Consider the following 19040-nt stretch of genomic DNA (forward strand, 5'->3'; position numbering starts at 1 on the left):
AGGGAATACAGGTTTAGGAACCTCAAGCGCTCCCAGTAATTGAGGTGCTTTATCTCCGTTATGCGCGCCGTGAAAGTTCTCTATACATTTTCTAGGTCGGCAATTTAACCTACCTTGAAAGGTGCTGTTAGTGTGCAGCAATACTCCAGCCTAGATAGAACAGGTGACCTGAAGAGTGTCATCATGGGCTTGGCCTCCCTAGTTTTGAAGGTTCTCATTATCCATCCTGTCATTTTTCTAGCAGATGCGATTGAAACAATGTTATGGTCCTTGAAGGTGAGATCCTCCGACATGATTCAAATTCAAATTCAAATTCAAAGTTTATTCTCTATAAGGATTACAATGCTGAGTTTACAGAAATTTGGTTATTGTTTGGTTTACATGTAGTAAAATTGTGATTACAGAGTGTACCACTAGAACGCTTAGCATGGCTAGGCATTTCGGGCATACTTAGTTTTATTCTTAATTGTAAAATATTACAAATTATGAGGTAAGTTGGTATTATGGCTAAGTGACTAAATACTAGTTTGTGAGTTTAGCAATGTGAATGCTTTTGTTTTGGCACAGTATATAGTTTCAGTATTGGAGTATCACAGGATTCATTATTTTAAGACTGAGATTAATATTTCTGTTTATGGTCAAATGAGTGAGTGAGTGTAAGTGTGAACCACCAGGTGGTATTCGTGTAGTTAGTTGACGGGGTGTATCAGGGAGATAAGATGTTTTCTAATGGTAGTTTTGAAGGTGATGAATGTGTCTGCAGTTCTAGAGTTCTCAGGTAGGGTATTCCAGATTTTAGGGCCTTTGACATACATTGAATTTTTGTAAAGGTTTAGTCGGACACGGGGAATGTCGTAGAGATGTTTGTTTCTGATGTTATGCCTGTGGGTTCTGTCACAACTATCAAGAAAGCGTTTTAGGTCAAGGTTGATATTAGAGTTTAAGGCCCTGTAGATATAGATTGCACAGTAGTAAGTGTGGATGTACTGAACTGGGAGTAAGTTTAGATCTTTGAAGAGTGGGGGGGTGTGCTGCCAGGGATGGGATTTAGTGATTATTCTTACTGCAGCTTTTTGTTGGGTTATTATTGGCTTTAGGTGTGTTGCTGCAGTTGATCCCCAAGCACAAATAGCATAGGTGAGGTATGGATAAATAAGTGAGTGGTATACCTGGAGTTTACCTGGAGAGAGTTTCGGGGGTCAACGCCCCCGCGGCCCGGTCTGTGACCAGGCCTCCTGGTGGATCAGTGCCTGATCAACCAGGCTGTTGCTGCTGGCTGCACGCAAACCAACGTACGAGCCACAGCCCGGCTGATCAGGAACTGACTTTAGGTGCTTGTCCAGTGCCAGCTTGAAGACTGCCAGGGGTCTGTTGGTAATCCCCCTTATGTGTGCTGGGAGGCAGTTGAACAGTCTCGGGCCCCTGACACTTATTGTATGGTCTCTTAACGTGCTAGTGACACCCCTGCTTTTCATTGGGGGGATGGTGCATCGTCTGCCAAGTCTTTTGCTTTCGTAGTGAGTGATTTTTCGTGTGCAAGTTCGGTGTGCAAGTTCGGTATAGTGTGAGAAGCGCATTTTGCGGCACGTAGTATCGTATCTTGGAGAGGATCCCAACCGTTTTGGATACTTTTTTGGCTATATGCTGGATATGGGTGCTGAAATTCAGGTTGTTGTCAAGGTATAAGCCTAGGAATTTTCCCCCATTATTTCTGGTAATTAGAGTGTTGTCAATCTTAATGTTAATTTGTGCATCTCCTGCTCTGCTACCAAACATAATATAGTAAGTTTTGTCAGTGTTAAGCGTAAGTTTATTGGCTGTCATCCAAGTCGATATTTTAATCAGCTCCTCATTCACAATGGTGTTGAGGGTGGCAAGATTAGGGTGAGAGATGACATAAGTCGTGTCATCAGCAAAGAGAATGGGTTTCAGGTGTTGGGATACGTTTGGAAGGTCATTGATGTATATGAGGAAGAGCAGGGGACCAAGGACACTTCCCTGCGGAACTCCAGTATCAAGTGGCCGTGTTGCTGATGCTGTGTCTTTAATGGTGACGTACTGATACCTATTAGTAATGTAAGATTTGAAATAAGCAAGCGCATGGCCTCTTATACCGTAGTGGTCAAGTTTGTGGAGTAGGATTTCGTGGTTTACTGTGTCAAAAGCTTTTCTTAGGTCAATAAAAATTCCTAGTGGATATTCCTTATTTTCCAATGCTATGTAAAGCAGATCTAGCATTTTTATGATTGCATCATTAGTGCTTTTGTTTTTCCTGAATCCAAACTGGCAGGGGTTGAGTATGTTTTGAGCCGTTATAAATGAATACAGTCTCCTGTGCACGAGTTTCTCAAAGATTTTGGATAACAATGGTAAGTTAGATATTGGCCTATAGTTGTTTAAGTCTGTAGGGTCACCACCTTTATGTATTGGTGTAACCCTTGCCATCTTGAGTAGTTTCGGGAAGGTGCTAGTCTCTATTGACTTGTTAAAAAGTAATGAAATAGCATGCGAAAGGACATGGGCCGCTCGCTTGTACAGTAATGGTGGGACATGAGACAGATTCCCCGAGTTATTTTTAAGTGACTTTATGATCTCAATGACTTCCGTGGGCTCAGTTGGTGCAAAATAGAAGGAATTAGGGAAATTTCCATCTAGGTAGTTCCTGGCATGGGCATTGGTATGTGGGATTTTACTAGCGAGATTAGATCCTATGTTTGAGAAGAAGTCCCAGGTCTTTGACGTTGGTGTTTCGCTCTATTTTGTGGCCAGAATTTGTTTTGTACTCTGACGAAGATTTAATTTCCTCATGTTTACCATATCTGAGTAATTGAAATTTCTCATCTTTGAACTTCATATTGTTTTCTGCAGCCCACTGAAAGATTTGGTTGATGTCCGCCTGGAGCCTTGCAGTGTCTGCAATGGTAGACACTGTCATGCAGATTCGGGTGTCATCTGCAAAGGAAGACACGGTGCTGTGGCTGACATCCTTGTCTATGTCGGATATGAGGATGAGGAACAAGATGGGAGCGAGTACTGTGCCTTGTGGAACAGAGCTTTTCACCGTAGCTGCCTCAGACTTTACTCTGTTGACGACTACTCTCTGTGTTCTGTTAGTGAGGAAATTATAGATCCATCGACCGACTTTTTCTGTTATTCCTTTAGCACGCATTTTGTGCGCTATTACGCCATGGTCACACTTGTCGAAGGCTTTTGCAAAGTCTGTATATATTACATCTGCATTCTTTTTGTCTTCTAGTGCATTTAGGACCTTGTCGTAGTGATCCAATAGTTGAGACAGACAGGAGCGACCTGTTCTAAACCCATGTTGCCCTGGGTTGTGTAACTGATGGGTTTCTAGATGGGTGGTGATTTTGCTTCTTAGGACCCTTTCAAAGATTTTTATGATATGGGATGTTAGTGCTATCGGTCTGTAGTTCTTTGCTGTTGCTTTACTGCCCCCTTTGTGGAGTGGGGCTATGTCTGTTGTTTTTAGTAACTGTGGGACGACCCCCGTGTCCATGCTCCCTCTCCATAGGATGGAAAAGGCTCGTGATAGGGGCTTCTTGCAGTTCTTGATGAACACAGAGTTCCATGAGTCTGGCCCTGGGCATGTCATTTATCGCCTGTTCGAAGTCATTTGGCGTCAGGATAATATCGGATAGGCTTGTGTTAATCAAATTTTGTGGCTCTCTCATAAAAAAATCATTTTGATCTTCGACTCTCAGTCTGGTTAGCGGCTTGCTAAAAACTGAGTCATATTGGGACTTGAGTAGCTCACTCATTTCCTTGCTGTCATCTGTGTAGGACCCATCTTGTTTAAGTAGGGGCCCAATACTGGACGTTGTTCTCGATTTTGATTTGGCATAGGAGAAGAAATACTTTGGGTTTCTTTCGATTTCATTTATGGCTTTTAGTTCTTCCCGCGATTCCTGACTCCTAAAGGATTCTTTTAGCTTAAGTTCGATGCTTGCTATTTCTCTGACCAGTGTCTCCCTACGCATTTCAGATATATTGACCTCTTTTAGTCGCTCTGTTATTCTTTTCCGTCGCCTGTAAAGGGAGCGCCTGTCTCTTTCTATTTTACATCTACCGGCTTAAGCCAATGCACCTAACCTAATCAGGTCAGGTCACACTGACTTAAGGGAGGAACACGGCAACCGACCTGGTAGCACAAGCTATCAGGTCTAACTCACACCCACCCACATCTACTCATGTATTTATCCAACCTATTTTTAACGCTGCACAACGTTGTGGCCTCTATAACGGTACTTGGGAGTTTGTTCCACTCATCCACAACTCTATTACCAAACCAGTACTTTCCTATATCCTTCCTGAATCTGAATTTTTCCAACTTAAAACCATTGCTGCTAGTCCTGTCTAGGCTAGATATTTTCAGCACACTATTTACATCCCTTTATTTATTCCTGTCTTCCATTTATACACCTCAATCATATCCCCCCTAATTCTACGTCTTTCTAGAGAGTGCATTTTCAGGGCCCTTAGTCTATCCTCATAGGGAAGGTTTCTGATACATGGGATCAACTTTGTCATCCTCCTTTGTACATTTTCCAGAGAATTTATATCCACTCTGTAATACGGTGACCAAAACTGTGCAGCATAATCTAAATGAGGCCTAACCAAGGATGTATAGAGTTGAAGAACAACCTGAGGACTCCTATTATTTATGCTTCTTGATATGAAGCCAAGGATTCTATTAGCTTTATTGCGAACACTTATGCACTGTTGTCTTGGTTTCAGATTACTGCTAACCAGAACTCCTAAATCTTTTTCGCAATCCGTAATATTAAGATCTACATTATTTAGTTTATATGTGACATGGTTATTGTCCTGTCCAACATTTAGAACTTTGCATTTGTCTATATTAAACTGCATCTGCCACCTCTCCGACCACTGCATCAGTCTATTCAAATCTTCCTGGAGTGCTCGAATGTCCTCGTCAGAATGAATTCGACGGCCTATTTTGGTGTCATCGGCAAACTTGCCGATGTCGCTCTTTATGCCCTCATCTATGTCGTTTATGTAGATTGTGAACAGCAGGGGGCCCAACACTGACCCCTGTGGAACACCGCTCGTGACGCTTCCCCACTCTGATTTCTCCCCATTTATGCAAACTCTCTGCTGCCTATTTGTCAACCATGCCTCTATCCAGGAAAAAATTTCTCCTCCTATTCCATGTGCTTTAATTTTCCTCAATAGTCTCTGATGTGGGACCCTGTCAAAAGCCTTACTGAAGTCCATATACACAATATCATATTCATTACCATGATCTACCTCCTCAAATACCTTAGTGAAAAAAGTTAATAAATTCGTAAGGCAGGAACGCCCCTTTGTAAAACCATGCTGAGATTCGTTGATTAATTTATGCTTTTCAAGGTGGCTACGAACTGCCTCGGCAATTATTGATTCCATAAATTTTCCCATTATGGAGGTTAGGCTTATTGGTCTATAGTTCGAAGCTAAGGACCTGTCACCTGTTTTGAAAATAGGTATCACCTTTGCCATTTTCCACTTATCTGGCACCATGCCAGTTTGTAGTGATACGTTGAAAAGATTAGCCAAAGGTGTGCTAAGCTCCTCTTTACATTCCTTTAGAACCCTTGCATACAGTTCATCAGGGCTTGGGGATTTGTTAGGTTTTAATTTATCTATTTGCCTAAGGACCATGTCACTTGTGACCCTAATCGTGCACAGTTTATTATCGTCCTGTTCTACATAATTTATCATTACTGGAATATTGCTGGTATCCTCCTGTGTAAAAACTGAGAGGAAGTATGTGTTAAAAATTCTACACATTTCCTTATCACTGTCAGTGAGCTGACCCGAGGAACTTTTGAGTGGGCCTATCTTGTCCCTGATCTTACTACTGTATACCTGAAAGAATCCTTTTGGGTTAGTCTTCGATTCTCTTGCAACTTTAACCTCATAATCTCTTTTTGCTTTTTTAATTCCCTTTTTTATTTCTCTCTTTAACTGAATATATCGATTTCTTAATTGCCCCTCTCCTCTTTTGATTTGCCTATATATGCCTCTCTTTTGACCAATCAGATATTTTAATCTATTGTTCATCCATTTAGGATCATTTTTGTTTGATCTGATTTCCCTATTTGGAACATAATTTGACTGAGCAGCTAGAACTATGCCCTGGAAAGCATCATATCGGCAACCATCACCACCTACCTGACCCTTAGTCAGGTCATTCCAGTTCAGCCCACCTAAGTAATTTTTCAGTCCTATGAAATCAACCAAGCGAAAGTCAGGGACGGAGACTTGATTGCCATTATTAGGGGAATTCCATGATATATTAAAACTGAGTGATTTGTGATCACTTTCCCCAAGCTCATCATTAACCTCAAGATTATTAATTAGTGTTTCCCTACTGGCAAGAACCAAGTCAAGGAGGTTATTTCCCCTAGTTGGCTTTGTCACAAACTGTTTTAAAAAACAATCCTGGATCGTATCAAGAAAGTCACCTGACTCTAAATTTCCTGTCAAATTGCTCCAGTCAATCTGTCTATAGTTGAAATCTCCCATTAGCACAACATTTTCGTATGTAGATGCCTTACGAATTTCGTCCCATAGAAGTTTACTGCACTCCCTATCAAGATTTGGGGCCCTGTAAATCACACCCAAAATTAGTTTTTCTCGGCCCTCGAGAAGCTGTAACCAAACAGATTCAGTGGCTGACGCTTCTAATTTTATATCTTGTCTAACACAACAATTTAAATTGTCTCTGACATACATCGCTACTCCACCACCTTTCCTGTTGACCCTGTCAGTGTGGAATAATTTATAGCCTTGTATGTGACATTCAGAGGGCATCTCTCTATCTTTCAGATTGAGCCAGGTCTCTGTTATAGCAATAATATCTATGTTTCCTGCACTTGCAATTAATCTTAGCTCATCTATCTTATTTCTTACACTCCTGCTATTAGTATAGTAAACCTTAAGGGAGCTAGTCCCTTGCTGCCCTCTGCTGTCCCCCTTTGTTTGCTGACCTGATCTATTGTCTTTATTTATAACTTCATGCTAAATGCCTTTTATACATTTACTGTTTCCCCACTATGGCTCCTGTCCCCTATGAGGTCATTTATATGTATTCCTTCCTGCGTATAATTCCCGACTACCTGGTCCTTGAAGGTGAGATCCTCCGACATGATCACTCCCAGGTCTTTGACTTTGGTGTTTCGTTCTATTTTGTGGCCAGAATTTGTTTTGTACTCTGATGAAGATTTAATTTCCTCGTGTTTACCATATCTTGTTCTATCTAGGCTGGAATATTGCTGCACTCTAACAGCACCTTTCAAGGCAGGTGAAATTGCCGACCTAGAAAATGTACAGAGAACTTTCACGGCGCGCATAACGGAGATAAAACACCTCAATTACTGGGAGCGCTTGAGGTTTCTAAACCTGTATTCCCTGGAACGCAGGAGGGAGAGATACATAATTATATACACCTGGAAAATCCTAGAGGGACTAGTACCGAACTTGCACACGAAAATCACTCACTACGAAAGCAAAAGACTTGGCAGACGATGCACCATCCCCCCAATGAAAAGCAGGGGTGTCACTAGCACGTTAAGAGACCATACAATAAGTGTCAGGGGCCCGAGACTGTTCAACTGCCTCCCAGCACACATAAGGGGGATTACCAACAGACCCCTGGCAGTCTTCAAGCTGGCACTGGACAAGCACCTAAAGTCAGTTCCTGATCAGCCAGGCTGTGGCTCGTACGTTGGTTTGCGTGCAGCCAGCAGCAACAGCCTGGTTGATCAGGCGCTGATCCACCAGGAGGCCTGGTCACAGACCGGGCCGCGGGGGCGTTGACCCCCGAAACTCTCTCCAGGTAAACTCCAGGTAAACTCCCTCCTTCAGAGTGTAGGCACTGTACTTCCCATCTCCAGGACTCAAGTCCGGCCTGCCGGTTTCCCTGAATCCCTTCATAAATGTTACTTTGCTCACACTCCAACAGCACGTCAAGTATTAAAAACCATTTGTCTCCATTCACTTCTATCAAACACGCTCACGCATGCCTGCTGGAAGTCCAAGCCCCTCGCACACAAAACCTCCTTTACCCCCCTCCCTCCAACCTTTCCTAGGCCGACCCCTACCCCGCCTTCCTTCCACTACAGACTGATACACTCTTGAAGTCATTCTGTTTTGCTCCATTCTCTCTACATGTCTGAACCACCTCAACAACCCTTCCTCCGCCCTCTGGACAACAGTTTTGGTAATCCCGCACCTCCTCCTAACTTCCAAACTACGAATTCTCTGCATTATATTCACACCACACATTGCCCTCAGACATGACATCTCCACTGCCTCCAGCCTTCTCCTCGCTGCAACATTCATCACCCATGCTTCACACCCATATAAGAGCGTTGGTAAAACTATACTCTCATACGTTCCCCTCTTTGCCCCCAAGGACAAAGTTCTTTGTCTCCACAGACTTCTAAGTGCACCACTCACTCTTTTTCCCTCATCAATTCTATGATTCACCTCATCTTTCATAGACCCATCCGCTGACACGTCCACTCCCAAATATCTGAATACGTTCACCTCCTCCATACTCTCTCCCTCCAATCTGATATTCAATCTTTCATCACCTAATCTTTTTGTTATCCTCATAACCTTACTCTTTCCTGTATTCACCTTTAATTTTCTTCTTTTGCATACCCTACCAAATTCATCCACCAATCTCTGCAACTTCTCTTCAGAATCTCCCAAGAGCACAGTGTCATCAGCAAAGAGCAACTGTGACAACTCCCACTTTGTGTGTGATTCTTTATCTTTTAACTCCACGCCTCTTGCCAAGACCCTCGCATTTACTTCTCTTACAACCCCATCTATAAATATATTAAAGAACCACGGTGACATCACACATCCTTGTCTAAGGCCTACTTTTACTGGGAAAAAATTTCCCTCTTTCCTACATACTCTAACTTGAGCCTCACTATCCTCGTAAAAACTCTTCACTGCTTTCAGTAACCTACCTCCTACACCATACACTTGCAACATCTGCCACATTGCACCCCTATCCACTCTGTCATTGTTGCTATTATTATTATTATTATTATTATTATTATTATTATTATTATTATTATTATTGTTGCTGTTATTATTATTATTATTATTATTATTATTATTATTATTATTATTATTATTATTATTATTATTATTGTTGTTGTTGCTGTTATTATTATTATTGTTGCTGTTATTATTATTATTATTATTATTATTATTATTATTATTATTATTATTATTATTATTATTATTATTATTATTATTATTATTATTATTATTAATTACAGGTGTAGTGGTAAAGTATGTGGTAATGTTGAAAAGTGAGTGTTAAGTGTGAATATAAGTGTTGTTATTGTGAGTGTAGAGGATGTGATGGTATATTAGGAGTGTTGGATGCCACTAACACTGCTACTAACACATTCCAACACCATCCTCACTCTTAGTACACTCTATAAACTTGTTGTTTATGCTGGGCAGGCATTGAAGGGAGATATATTGATGTGTACCATTGATGTAGTGTGAGAGCCAGAGTTTAGGAGTATGATTCCCAGATAGTGGCGTGGTAGAGCTGAGGAGGAGGAGGACCTGTTTAGTGATGATGGTGGTCATAACTGAGGCGGCTCGCTGAGGAACCTACCAAGGTGAACAAACTTTCTCAAACAACCTCGTCAATAATTAACTACCCAACCTTCCAACAGCTAACTCCCTTCCTTCCCACAATACACCTGACCTCTCTTGTTTTAATATTCAGGAGGTTTCAAGTGTGTCTACCGACACGGGTCTTAATGGTATAGATGAGCCGTCTTACCCCCCCCCCTGTCTTCAGTCTTACTAATAATAATCTTAATTTCTACAAGTACATGTACAAGGTATACAGGCCTAGCTGACATCAATGACTATATAGAAAGCCACCTGTTATGCAGAATATTTTGGGCAAATTATGTCAGTTTTTTCCCAGGATGCAACCCACACCAGTCAACTAGCACCCAGGTACCTATTATACTGATGTGTGAACATGGACAGCAGGTGTCTATGGAAACGTCCTAATGTTTTCCAGCCGTACTGGGACAGTGTGTGTGAGCTGAGTGGGTTTAGAGCAGGTCGCTCCTGTCTGTCCCAACTACTGGATCACTACGACAAGGTCCTGGATGCACCAGAAGACAAAAATAATGCACATGTAATATACACAGAATTTGCAAAAGCCTTCGACAAGTGTGACCATGGCGTAATAGCGCACAAAATGCGTGCCAAAGGAATAACAGCAAAAGTTGGTAGATGGATCTATAATATCCTCACTAACAGAACACAGAGAGTAGTCGTCAACAGAGTAAAGTCCAAGGCGGCTACAGTGAAAAGCTCTGTTCCACAAGGCACAGTACTCGCTCCCATCTTGTTCCTCATCCTCATATCAGACAGACAGGGATATAAGCCACAGTGCCGTGTCTTTCTTTGCAGATGACACCCGAATCTGCATGCCAGTGTCTTCCATTGAAGACACTGCAAGCCTCCAGGCGGACATTAACCAAATCTTTCAATGGGCTGCAGAAAACAGTATGAAGTTCAAAGATGAGAGAACACAATAAGTGTCAGGGGCCCCAAGACTGTTCAACTGCCTCCCAGCATACATAAAGGGGATTACCAATAGACCCCTGGCTGTCTTCAAGCAGGCACTGGACAAGCACCTAAATTTGGTACCTAACCAGCCAGGCTGTGGGTTGTACGTTGGGTTGCGTGCAGCCAGCAGTAACAGCCTGGTTGATCAGGCCCTGATCCATCGTGAGGCCTGGTCACAGGCCAGGCCGTGGGGGCGTTGACCCCAGGAACTCTCTCCAGGTAAACTCCAGGCTATGATAGGATTTATGTAGGTGAAACAGCAAGAAGCCTTGAAACATGCCTCAGTGAACACATTAATATATGTAGGAATGATAACATGAACAACGCCTGCGTACACCACTGAAATTCCACCAGTCATCTCATGAAATTCAGGGACACCCAATTAATGATCAAAGAAGCTAATTTCTGCAGACGCAGTGCCTTGAATCAGCATTAATCGCTGTTTCTAACACAGTTAAACAAAACAAAGGCAGCTTCATCATCTATGAAATCTTAGTAAGAATCCTCCAGAAAACAGTAAACCCTGACATCACACAGTCTCTCCTGCTAATACTACACAAGCACATTACAGAGGATGAACACTGAAACAGGCTGCCTCTTATCCAACCTCCAACGGAAATATTTGTCTAACCTATTTTTATGCTACCCAAATAATAGCTTTTATAACATTTTACTCGTGTGCAAGTTGATTGTTCTACCATATTGTATTACTACTACTACTACTACTACTACTACTGTTATTACTACTACTACCACTAGTATTACACCTCACTCTGAGCCTATATATACCCTCTGTGTCCATGTGTTGTTTGTAACAGCTTGATAAGGCTCCAGGAGAGTTAAACGTTGCCACAACAAAATGTCACATTAGTTGCATTTGTGTCCTTTTACTTAACAAAGAATATCATCTATGGAGGTGCTGCTGTCTAGGATGAATATTTACTTCTTGGGTTGTAAGTTTAGCAAAATTTATTTAGCTAAAGTGTTCATATTAAACATGGCAGTGCATTAGAGATACTGTTGAGTGTTTGCAAATGTAAAAAAAAAAAAAAAAATAGTACAAAAACCTAGTATAGCCCAACCAAACCCAGTGTAGCCCAACCTAACCTAAAGCAACCTAACCTAACCCATCCCAGTGTAACTCACCCTAATGTAGACTGATATTTAAGGATTGTACAATTCTACTCACACTGCTGAGAAAGGGAAATATCATGCTATTGCATCAAGGAAGTGTATGTGTACAGTGGACCCCCGGTTTTTGGCTTGTGTGGAAAGTGTACATTTTAGATTTTGAGCACTTTTTTTGGCGAAATTTCCCCCTCGGGTTTCGTACATTGGCTTGGAAATTGACGGTACCAGACGTGTCCACCTGGGCCACTTGTACGTTTGTGACTCACTCTAGGGCACATTATATGTCTTATTTTACATTAACCCCTCGACTGTCGCAACCCCTAATCCTCAGGTGTCTCCTGGTGTCGCAAAATTTCAAAAAAAAAAAAAAAAAAAAAAAAAAATGAAATGATGGAGAATCTTTTCCTGATTGTAACAACAAAAGAACGAAATTTGATGGAAAACTGACAGAATTACGCTCTCGCGAAGTTAGCGACCTCAGCGATATTTACGAATCGGCGATTTCGCCCACTTTGAGCCCTATTGTCGGCTAATTCCATTGTTCCATTCGACCAAACTCATAGCTATTTCTTTAGAACTCCATTTTGTCTATCGGTTGAGTACAAAAAACTGCCCATTTACCGATTTCAACTACCCAATAACGTGGTCAGAAATTTGCAATTTGGCCAATTTCACGAAAATTAAAAAAATATGACAATTTCAAAATAGGGTCCAGAATGAACAATGCAGACATTCCTGGCTCTAAAATAACGTTTTCTTTGTTCATCAGTCACGTCTCCAGGCCTCTCTGACATTACTCTTGCTTTCTATTTTGAATTTTTATTCAAACAAAAAATAGAAGATTTACTGTTATGCAGACTTCTGCAATATTGTAATAATTGTATAAATAATGTCAACCCATTCATGACTGCATATTAGAATGGCTAGTTGGACATTTATTGGACAATGACACCATTTGTTCACTTTTGAACATTGGCAAAAATCAAACATTTCCCGTATTTTGAGCTCCATTTCAAAGTTATTTTCATTGAAAAACCAATCAAAATCACCTTTATTTCTATAATATGTTTTCCATTCTATCAAATGAGACCAAGAAAATGAGAATACATCCATAAATACTATATGAAAATAGACCACAAATTTGGCATTTAATTAAAAAAAAACGGTCAGAGTTTTTTTTTTCTCATTATTCACTGCGTGCTGGAGGATTTTTTTTTATATGGTGCACACTGACCACACAGACCCATTGTCTCACATATGGGCCTACCAGCTTTCTCCTGCTTCATTTAAAGCCACTAGAATTTATGAGTATATATACGTCAAAAACGGTGGCTCATAAGACGTATATATATGACCAAAACAGTCAAGGGGTTAATAATCTAACAAAAAGCTGCTGTGCGGGTGATAAGCAGCTCCTGTGCTAGACAGCACACCCCACCACTTTTCAAAAGGCTCAACTTGCTAAATATACAAGACATACACTCTTATTATTGTGCCTACTACATATACTGAACATTAAACTTCACTGTAAACCCTCCCCTAAAACTACTACTCAACATTTACAACAGAATGCACAGGCACAATACAAGGCAAAAGGCACTTTTCAACATCCCTCAAGTCAGACTCTCACTATGCAAGAACGCTATGCTCATAAAAGACCCGAAGATCTGGAACTCACTACCGGAACAGGTCAAGGATCCCCTGACAGCTTATATATTTAGGACTTTGCTAAAAAGTCATCTTATCTCACAATATTAACCAAATCAACCAAACATCTGCTAACTAGTTTTATTATGTGACCTCTAGGCTCTTAATTCTGCCAATCCATAAAATAATTTTGTTTCTCAATATTAACCAAATCTGCCAAAACATCTGCTAATTAGTCTTATCATGTGACCTCCTGGCTTTTAATTCTGCCATTCCATAAAATATTACCACCTGCACCATTACTTGTTAGTTAGAGTTTGTACTAAGTTTAAATAAAATTGTATTAAGTTCAAATAAGATTGTAAAACAGCTAACCACTATTCCTTGTTTAGTTTTAAGCATAGTTACTATGTATTATTATCTTATCTAGTTTTAATTAGTTACTATGTATTAGGATTAGTTTGCCCGAAATGCCTTGGCATGATAGTGGCTATCTTTGTACTTAGCAAATCAAAATTGTAATTACACATTGTAACCTTTACAAAGAAATAAATTTTATTTATTTATTTATTTATGGTCCGATTGCTTTCATTTTTGGTGTACGCTAAGAAGCATCTTTCCTTCATACATTGCCCTAGTTTCAGTAAGATTGTCCAACAGACAACTGAGATCCAATTCCCTAGATCAAGAGCAGGAGCCCCTCACCAGCGTCAAGGAACCTCCCTTGAGGCCGGCTCACATTTGGAAATTTCGTTCATGTCTGGAAGCAAACAATTGACCAAGTGACTGCTCGTACCTGGAAAAACTCGCATGTGGATGCACTCGTAAGTAGAGGTGGAACCCCAGATTTTGTCCTTAACCCATTCCAGAAGATCAGTCTAAATCCGAAACGGATGAAAACTGAAGCAATATTTCCCATAAGAAATAATATAAATACAATTAATCCATTCCAGAAACCCAAAAATATTAAAAAACACATTTTTTTTAAAGAATAACTATAGTTTTACATACAGAAAACAAAGAGAAAAATATGAATGACTAATGAAATGGATAAATGAACATTTAACATCACACTGAACCTGTGAGACCTTTACCCACTCTGCCTGAGGTATCCCAGCAAGTGAGCACGTCTCCTGTGTTATCCCAGTGCTTAACAGAATAGGGAATAGCATATGGAGGTACAAATAAGAATAGAAACTATGGCTATAGTTTACTTAATATCATAAAAGGGCTAGAATACAACATATCCTGATGGACATTTACATAATATAACAATTGACCTATGAGACTTATTACCAGGGGGAAAGGTAGATGTTATCAGTAACACAGACTAGTACTCACTCTTAATTCACCGACCAGCTGACCCAAGATTCCCAATGCGTGGTACACTACACATGTGGCTGTCCAGAGCTCTCGCTCCCCGGACCTGTCACCAACAACCTCCTTGCTCAGCTGTTCCCTGGGCTTATATGGTGGTCAAAGTACCCCCTCCACTATGGAGTGTGTGCCACATGTTACAACCTGATGCCGAGGTCTGACGCCGTCAAGAACAAAAGACCTCAGACGTGGGCGTGACTACCCGACATTAACCAAGGCAGGTGTGACCATATAATTAGGTCTCCCTAGAGACCTCACAAGCCCATCTGAACTGCATCACATCCCCCTTTCTCCCCCAGTTTAAAATATCTGAGAACTAGGACAGTTTGTTCTAAGTTATTAGACTATTTTAATCCTAACCCCTTAAGTCTATTACAGTACAATAGCAAATAATATGAACTCACACATATCAGTAGATTTAATAAATTCTAGCACAAGAAATGAATAACAATGACTCTCTGGTGCAAAACCTCCTTATCCGTCATGTCTCCTTAAAACTAAATATCGGGCTTCAGTGCCTTCCTGTACTCTGCTAGAAATAAACTAGCTCCTGTAGTCACCCTCTCTAATTAACCATTGAGCCAAACCTCGTAAGGTTTTCCTGGCGTAGAAAACAGCTCCAGCGGGTATTATTCCTTCAAGTATGTACTTACAACTGAACCATTACACAACCACAATGTCGCATTTTTCCTGCACCCTTCCGGGACCATTCGTGACAAGGCAGGAATTGCAACCAGGACCCATCATTATCCCATTTCTAGGAACTAAAAGAAAACCTCCCATCCCTCACATAAATGAATCCTCTTCTGACGGCGAGCCGATTAGTGTTTACAGTTCTCCACCTGAAAAGGAAATACATCCTATCTCTACGGTGATCCCACCCAGCAAGGAGCTAGCTCACATAATATACAACACATATATGTCCCAACATCTGACATAACATAAATCATCCCCTAGCAGTAGAGATACCATACTAATACCACTCTAATCATCATTTCCCAAGCTTCACTGGCTAGTAGTAAAGGACGGGATTGGCTTGACTTGGGCGCAGGCTACTGACCCAGCTAGAAGCTCTCTACAAATCCTTGGGCAAGGGCAGCAGAAATATGAAGGGGTCGATGGAGGAGGACATAGGGCCATTGTGCTATACTGCAGTATTCTTGTCATCTCACCTCCAGATCTGTCTACTGCTTCTACTAGAAGAGGGGTTAGCCAGGGCTTCTGGCCGACCCTAGCACTTCCTAAATTGGGCCATGTCTCATTGTGTGGACTTCGTTGGCGTTTAGGAACGCTCATGCGGGTCCCTCTCATTGAAAGCACAGCATCTGAGAACTTCAGGACTCAGCAAGCAGCTTATCTTCACCACGGCAATACTCCTCAGGCACCAAGGCCACCCTTCATCCGTCCAGCCTCACCTGTCAACTTTCACCTCTTGCATGGTGGTGGCACGAGAGCTGGCTACCGCTTTTCTCAAGTCTCCCAGGTCTATTAATAGCCCTTTGCTGGACCCATACTGACTTCTTGGCACTTCTGCATCTCCATCACTCCAGGCCAAATAGATTCCCGGAGTCTCCTTGGCAGGTCCTGGCAACATCTCCACATCTCCTGTGAATAATAGTAGGCGGCAGTATTGTTCTACAGGTGACTGGGGCTTGTTGTTGGTGGGCAGGTTTCTAGAGTATTGAGCCGACGTGAGGGCGAGGCGAGTGGTCAGCTCCTTCCCTCAGGGTCCCATTTACTCACAACACTCCTTCCCTCCAGCAATAATTCCCTTACAAATTTCGTCTATACATTCTTGACCTTGTATTCATACCAACATTTTCCTCTACCAGCTGATGTAACCTATCTTCCTCATATACCTCATCATTTACAGTCCTTTCATACACCACATTAACATTAGGTATTACTATTTCCTCCTCAGACCAGAATGGCTTTAGTTTATTACAATAAACAATCCTTTCACTCTGGTCCTCAAACAACCCTTTAACCTTCACATTTACTGGTCCCATTTTCTCTAAGATGTGGTAAGGACCTTTCCACCTTGGACCGAGGGACCTACTCTGTTGAGGAGTTGCTTCATCTTTATATACCATTACTAGGTTACCTTCATTAAGTTTAAGAGGCTTCACTTCCCTGTCATAGTAGTGAGCATATTTTTTCTGCGCTCTACCTGAGGCCTGGGCGGCAGTTCGCCAAGCAGTTCTCATTTTTGTTAGAACTTCTGAAGGATAGTCCTCACCGTATCTGACAACTGCTTGGTTCACCAAGCCTGCTGCAAAATGACAGTCATGCCCTGTAAATAGAAATAATGGTTGTGTCCCTATTGATTTGTGAATAGCGGTGTTTAAAGCAAATTGAACATATGGTACATATTTATCCCATTGTAGTGGTTCTTTCTCTGAGAGAATGGGCAGTGTATTTTTGACTACTTGGTTCGTTCTCTCCACCATACCATTCGCCTGTGGATGATAAGCTGTTGTGAAGGCTGTCATTATTTCTAGGGTGTTACAAACCTCTGCAAATACCTTGCTTTTAAACTCTGACCCTTGATCTGTTACTAATTCTTTATGGGGCCCAAATATTGCTACGAATCTATCAAGGAGCGCCTATGCAACAGTCTGTGGGTCTTTCTTAGGGATGGGTACAAGTGTTGTATACCGTGATAGATGGTCCACCAGCACAAGAACATACCTATTGCCTGAATAACTATTATGTAAGTCGATAAGTTCTGCACCAACCCGGTCCAACGGTTCCTTTATCGCGGGAAAACCTTGCAATTCCACATTAACCTGAGGGTTACCTTTCCTCCTTTGGCAATTACCACAACATTTTACATATTCAGTTACATAATTCAGGAGACCAGGAAAGTAGAACATTTCTTTGGCCCTCTTATAAATTCTATAAACACCTGGATGGCCAGCCATCTTGGATGAGTGTGCAAGCTTCAGAGCGGCCTTCCTGAGGACATTCGGTATTACTACCTGCAGTACTGAACGATCGTTTAGCTCCATAATCTTATGTAACGCACCGTCTTTCATCTCGAATTCATCAATAGGGCGGCTTGGCTTGTGGCGTGGGAGCTTCCCTCCCTCTAAATACTCAATTATCTCTTTCCACCTGTTCTCTTCCAGTTGGTACTCTCTTAATTGTTCGTTGTTCACATTCTCAATATTAACATCAACATTTATTGCTGCTACATTCCTACTCAATACGTCTGGTACATGGTGTGAGGCTCCTGGTTTATAAAGAATCTGGTATGAGTGCGCTGACAGTTCGTAACCCCATCTAGACATCCTAGGACAGCGAGTTTTCTTTTTAAATATGTGTACCAATGCCCTGTGATCTGTTATTATTTTAAAGTGGTGCTGAAATACATATGGTTCAAAGTATCTCACACTTTCTACCACTGCCAAGGCTTCTTTATCAGTCATGGCATACCTGACTTCCGGTCCTTTAATCTTTCTGCTAAAATACGCTACTGGGTGTGGGTTATTTTCCTTGTCTCTTTGCATTAGGCAACCTCCTATTGCAACTGCTGAAGTGTCTGTATGTATCTCAAACTCTCTGGAAAAATCAGGAACCACTAATATTGGCTCACTTGTAAGCTCAGCCTTTAATTTTTCGTGAGCCAACTCATGTTCCTCTTTCCATACAAACTTAGCTTTCTTCTTAGTTAGATCTGCCAGTGGTGCTGCTAGCTCAGCAAAACCCTTAATATGTCTTCTAAAGTATCCTGCTGCACCTAGGAACCTCCTGACTTCCCTTGCTGTTCTAGGTCTTGGCATTTCAGATATTGCCTTACACGTTATCAGGGTCAGGGCGAATCCCTTCAGGGCTCCTGGAGTTTACCTGGAGAGAGTTCCGGGGGTCAACGCCCCCGCGGCCCGGTCTGTGACCAGGCCTCCTGGTGGATCAGAGCCTGATCAACCAGGCTGTTGCTGCTGGCTGCACGCAAACTAACGTACGAGCCACAGCCCGGCTGATCAGGAACTGACTTTAGGTGCTTGTCCAGTGCCAGCTTGAAGACTGCCAGGGGTCTGTTGGTAATCCCCCTTATGTGTGCTGGGAGGCAGTTGAACAGTCTCGGGCCCCTGACACTTATTGTATGGTCTCTTAACGTGCTAGTGACACCCCTGCTTTTCATTGGGGGGATGGTGCATCGTCTGCCAAGTCTTTTGCTTTCGTAGTGAGTGATTTTCGTGTGCAAGTTCAGTACTAGTCCCTCTAGG

At 41.8% G+C, this 19040-nt stretch overlaps 1 protein-coding gene across 1 annotated transcript in view; it reads left to right on the forward strand.

Moving 5' to 3' along the window:
* The first annotated feature begins 9468 nt into the window (after positions 1 to 9468).
* The window catches only part of SCCRO3 (defective in cullin neddylation 1 domain containing SCCRO3), a 69001-nt gene continuing 59429 nt past the window's right edge, over positions 9469 to 19040 (forward strand). Inside the window, exon 1 of the mRNA XM_070084994.1 lies at positions 9469 to 9683. The gene's annotated coding sequence lies outside the window, so the exon portion shown is untranslated. The remainder of the gene's footprint in view (positions 9684 to 19040) is intronic.

The sequence above is a fragment of the Cherax quadricarinatus genome, chromosome 14, assembly GCF_038502225.1.
Source record: "Cherax quadricarinatus isolate ZL_2023a chromosome 14, ASM3850222v1, whole genome shotgun sequence".
In the NCBI taxonomy this organism is placed as follows: domain Eukaryota; kingdom Metazoa; phylum Arthropoda; class Malacostraca; order Decapoda; family Parastacidae; genus Cherax; species Cherax quadricarinatus.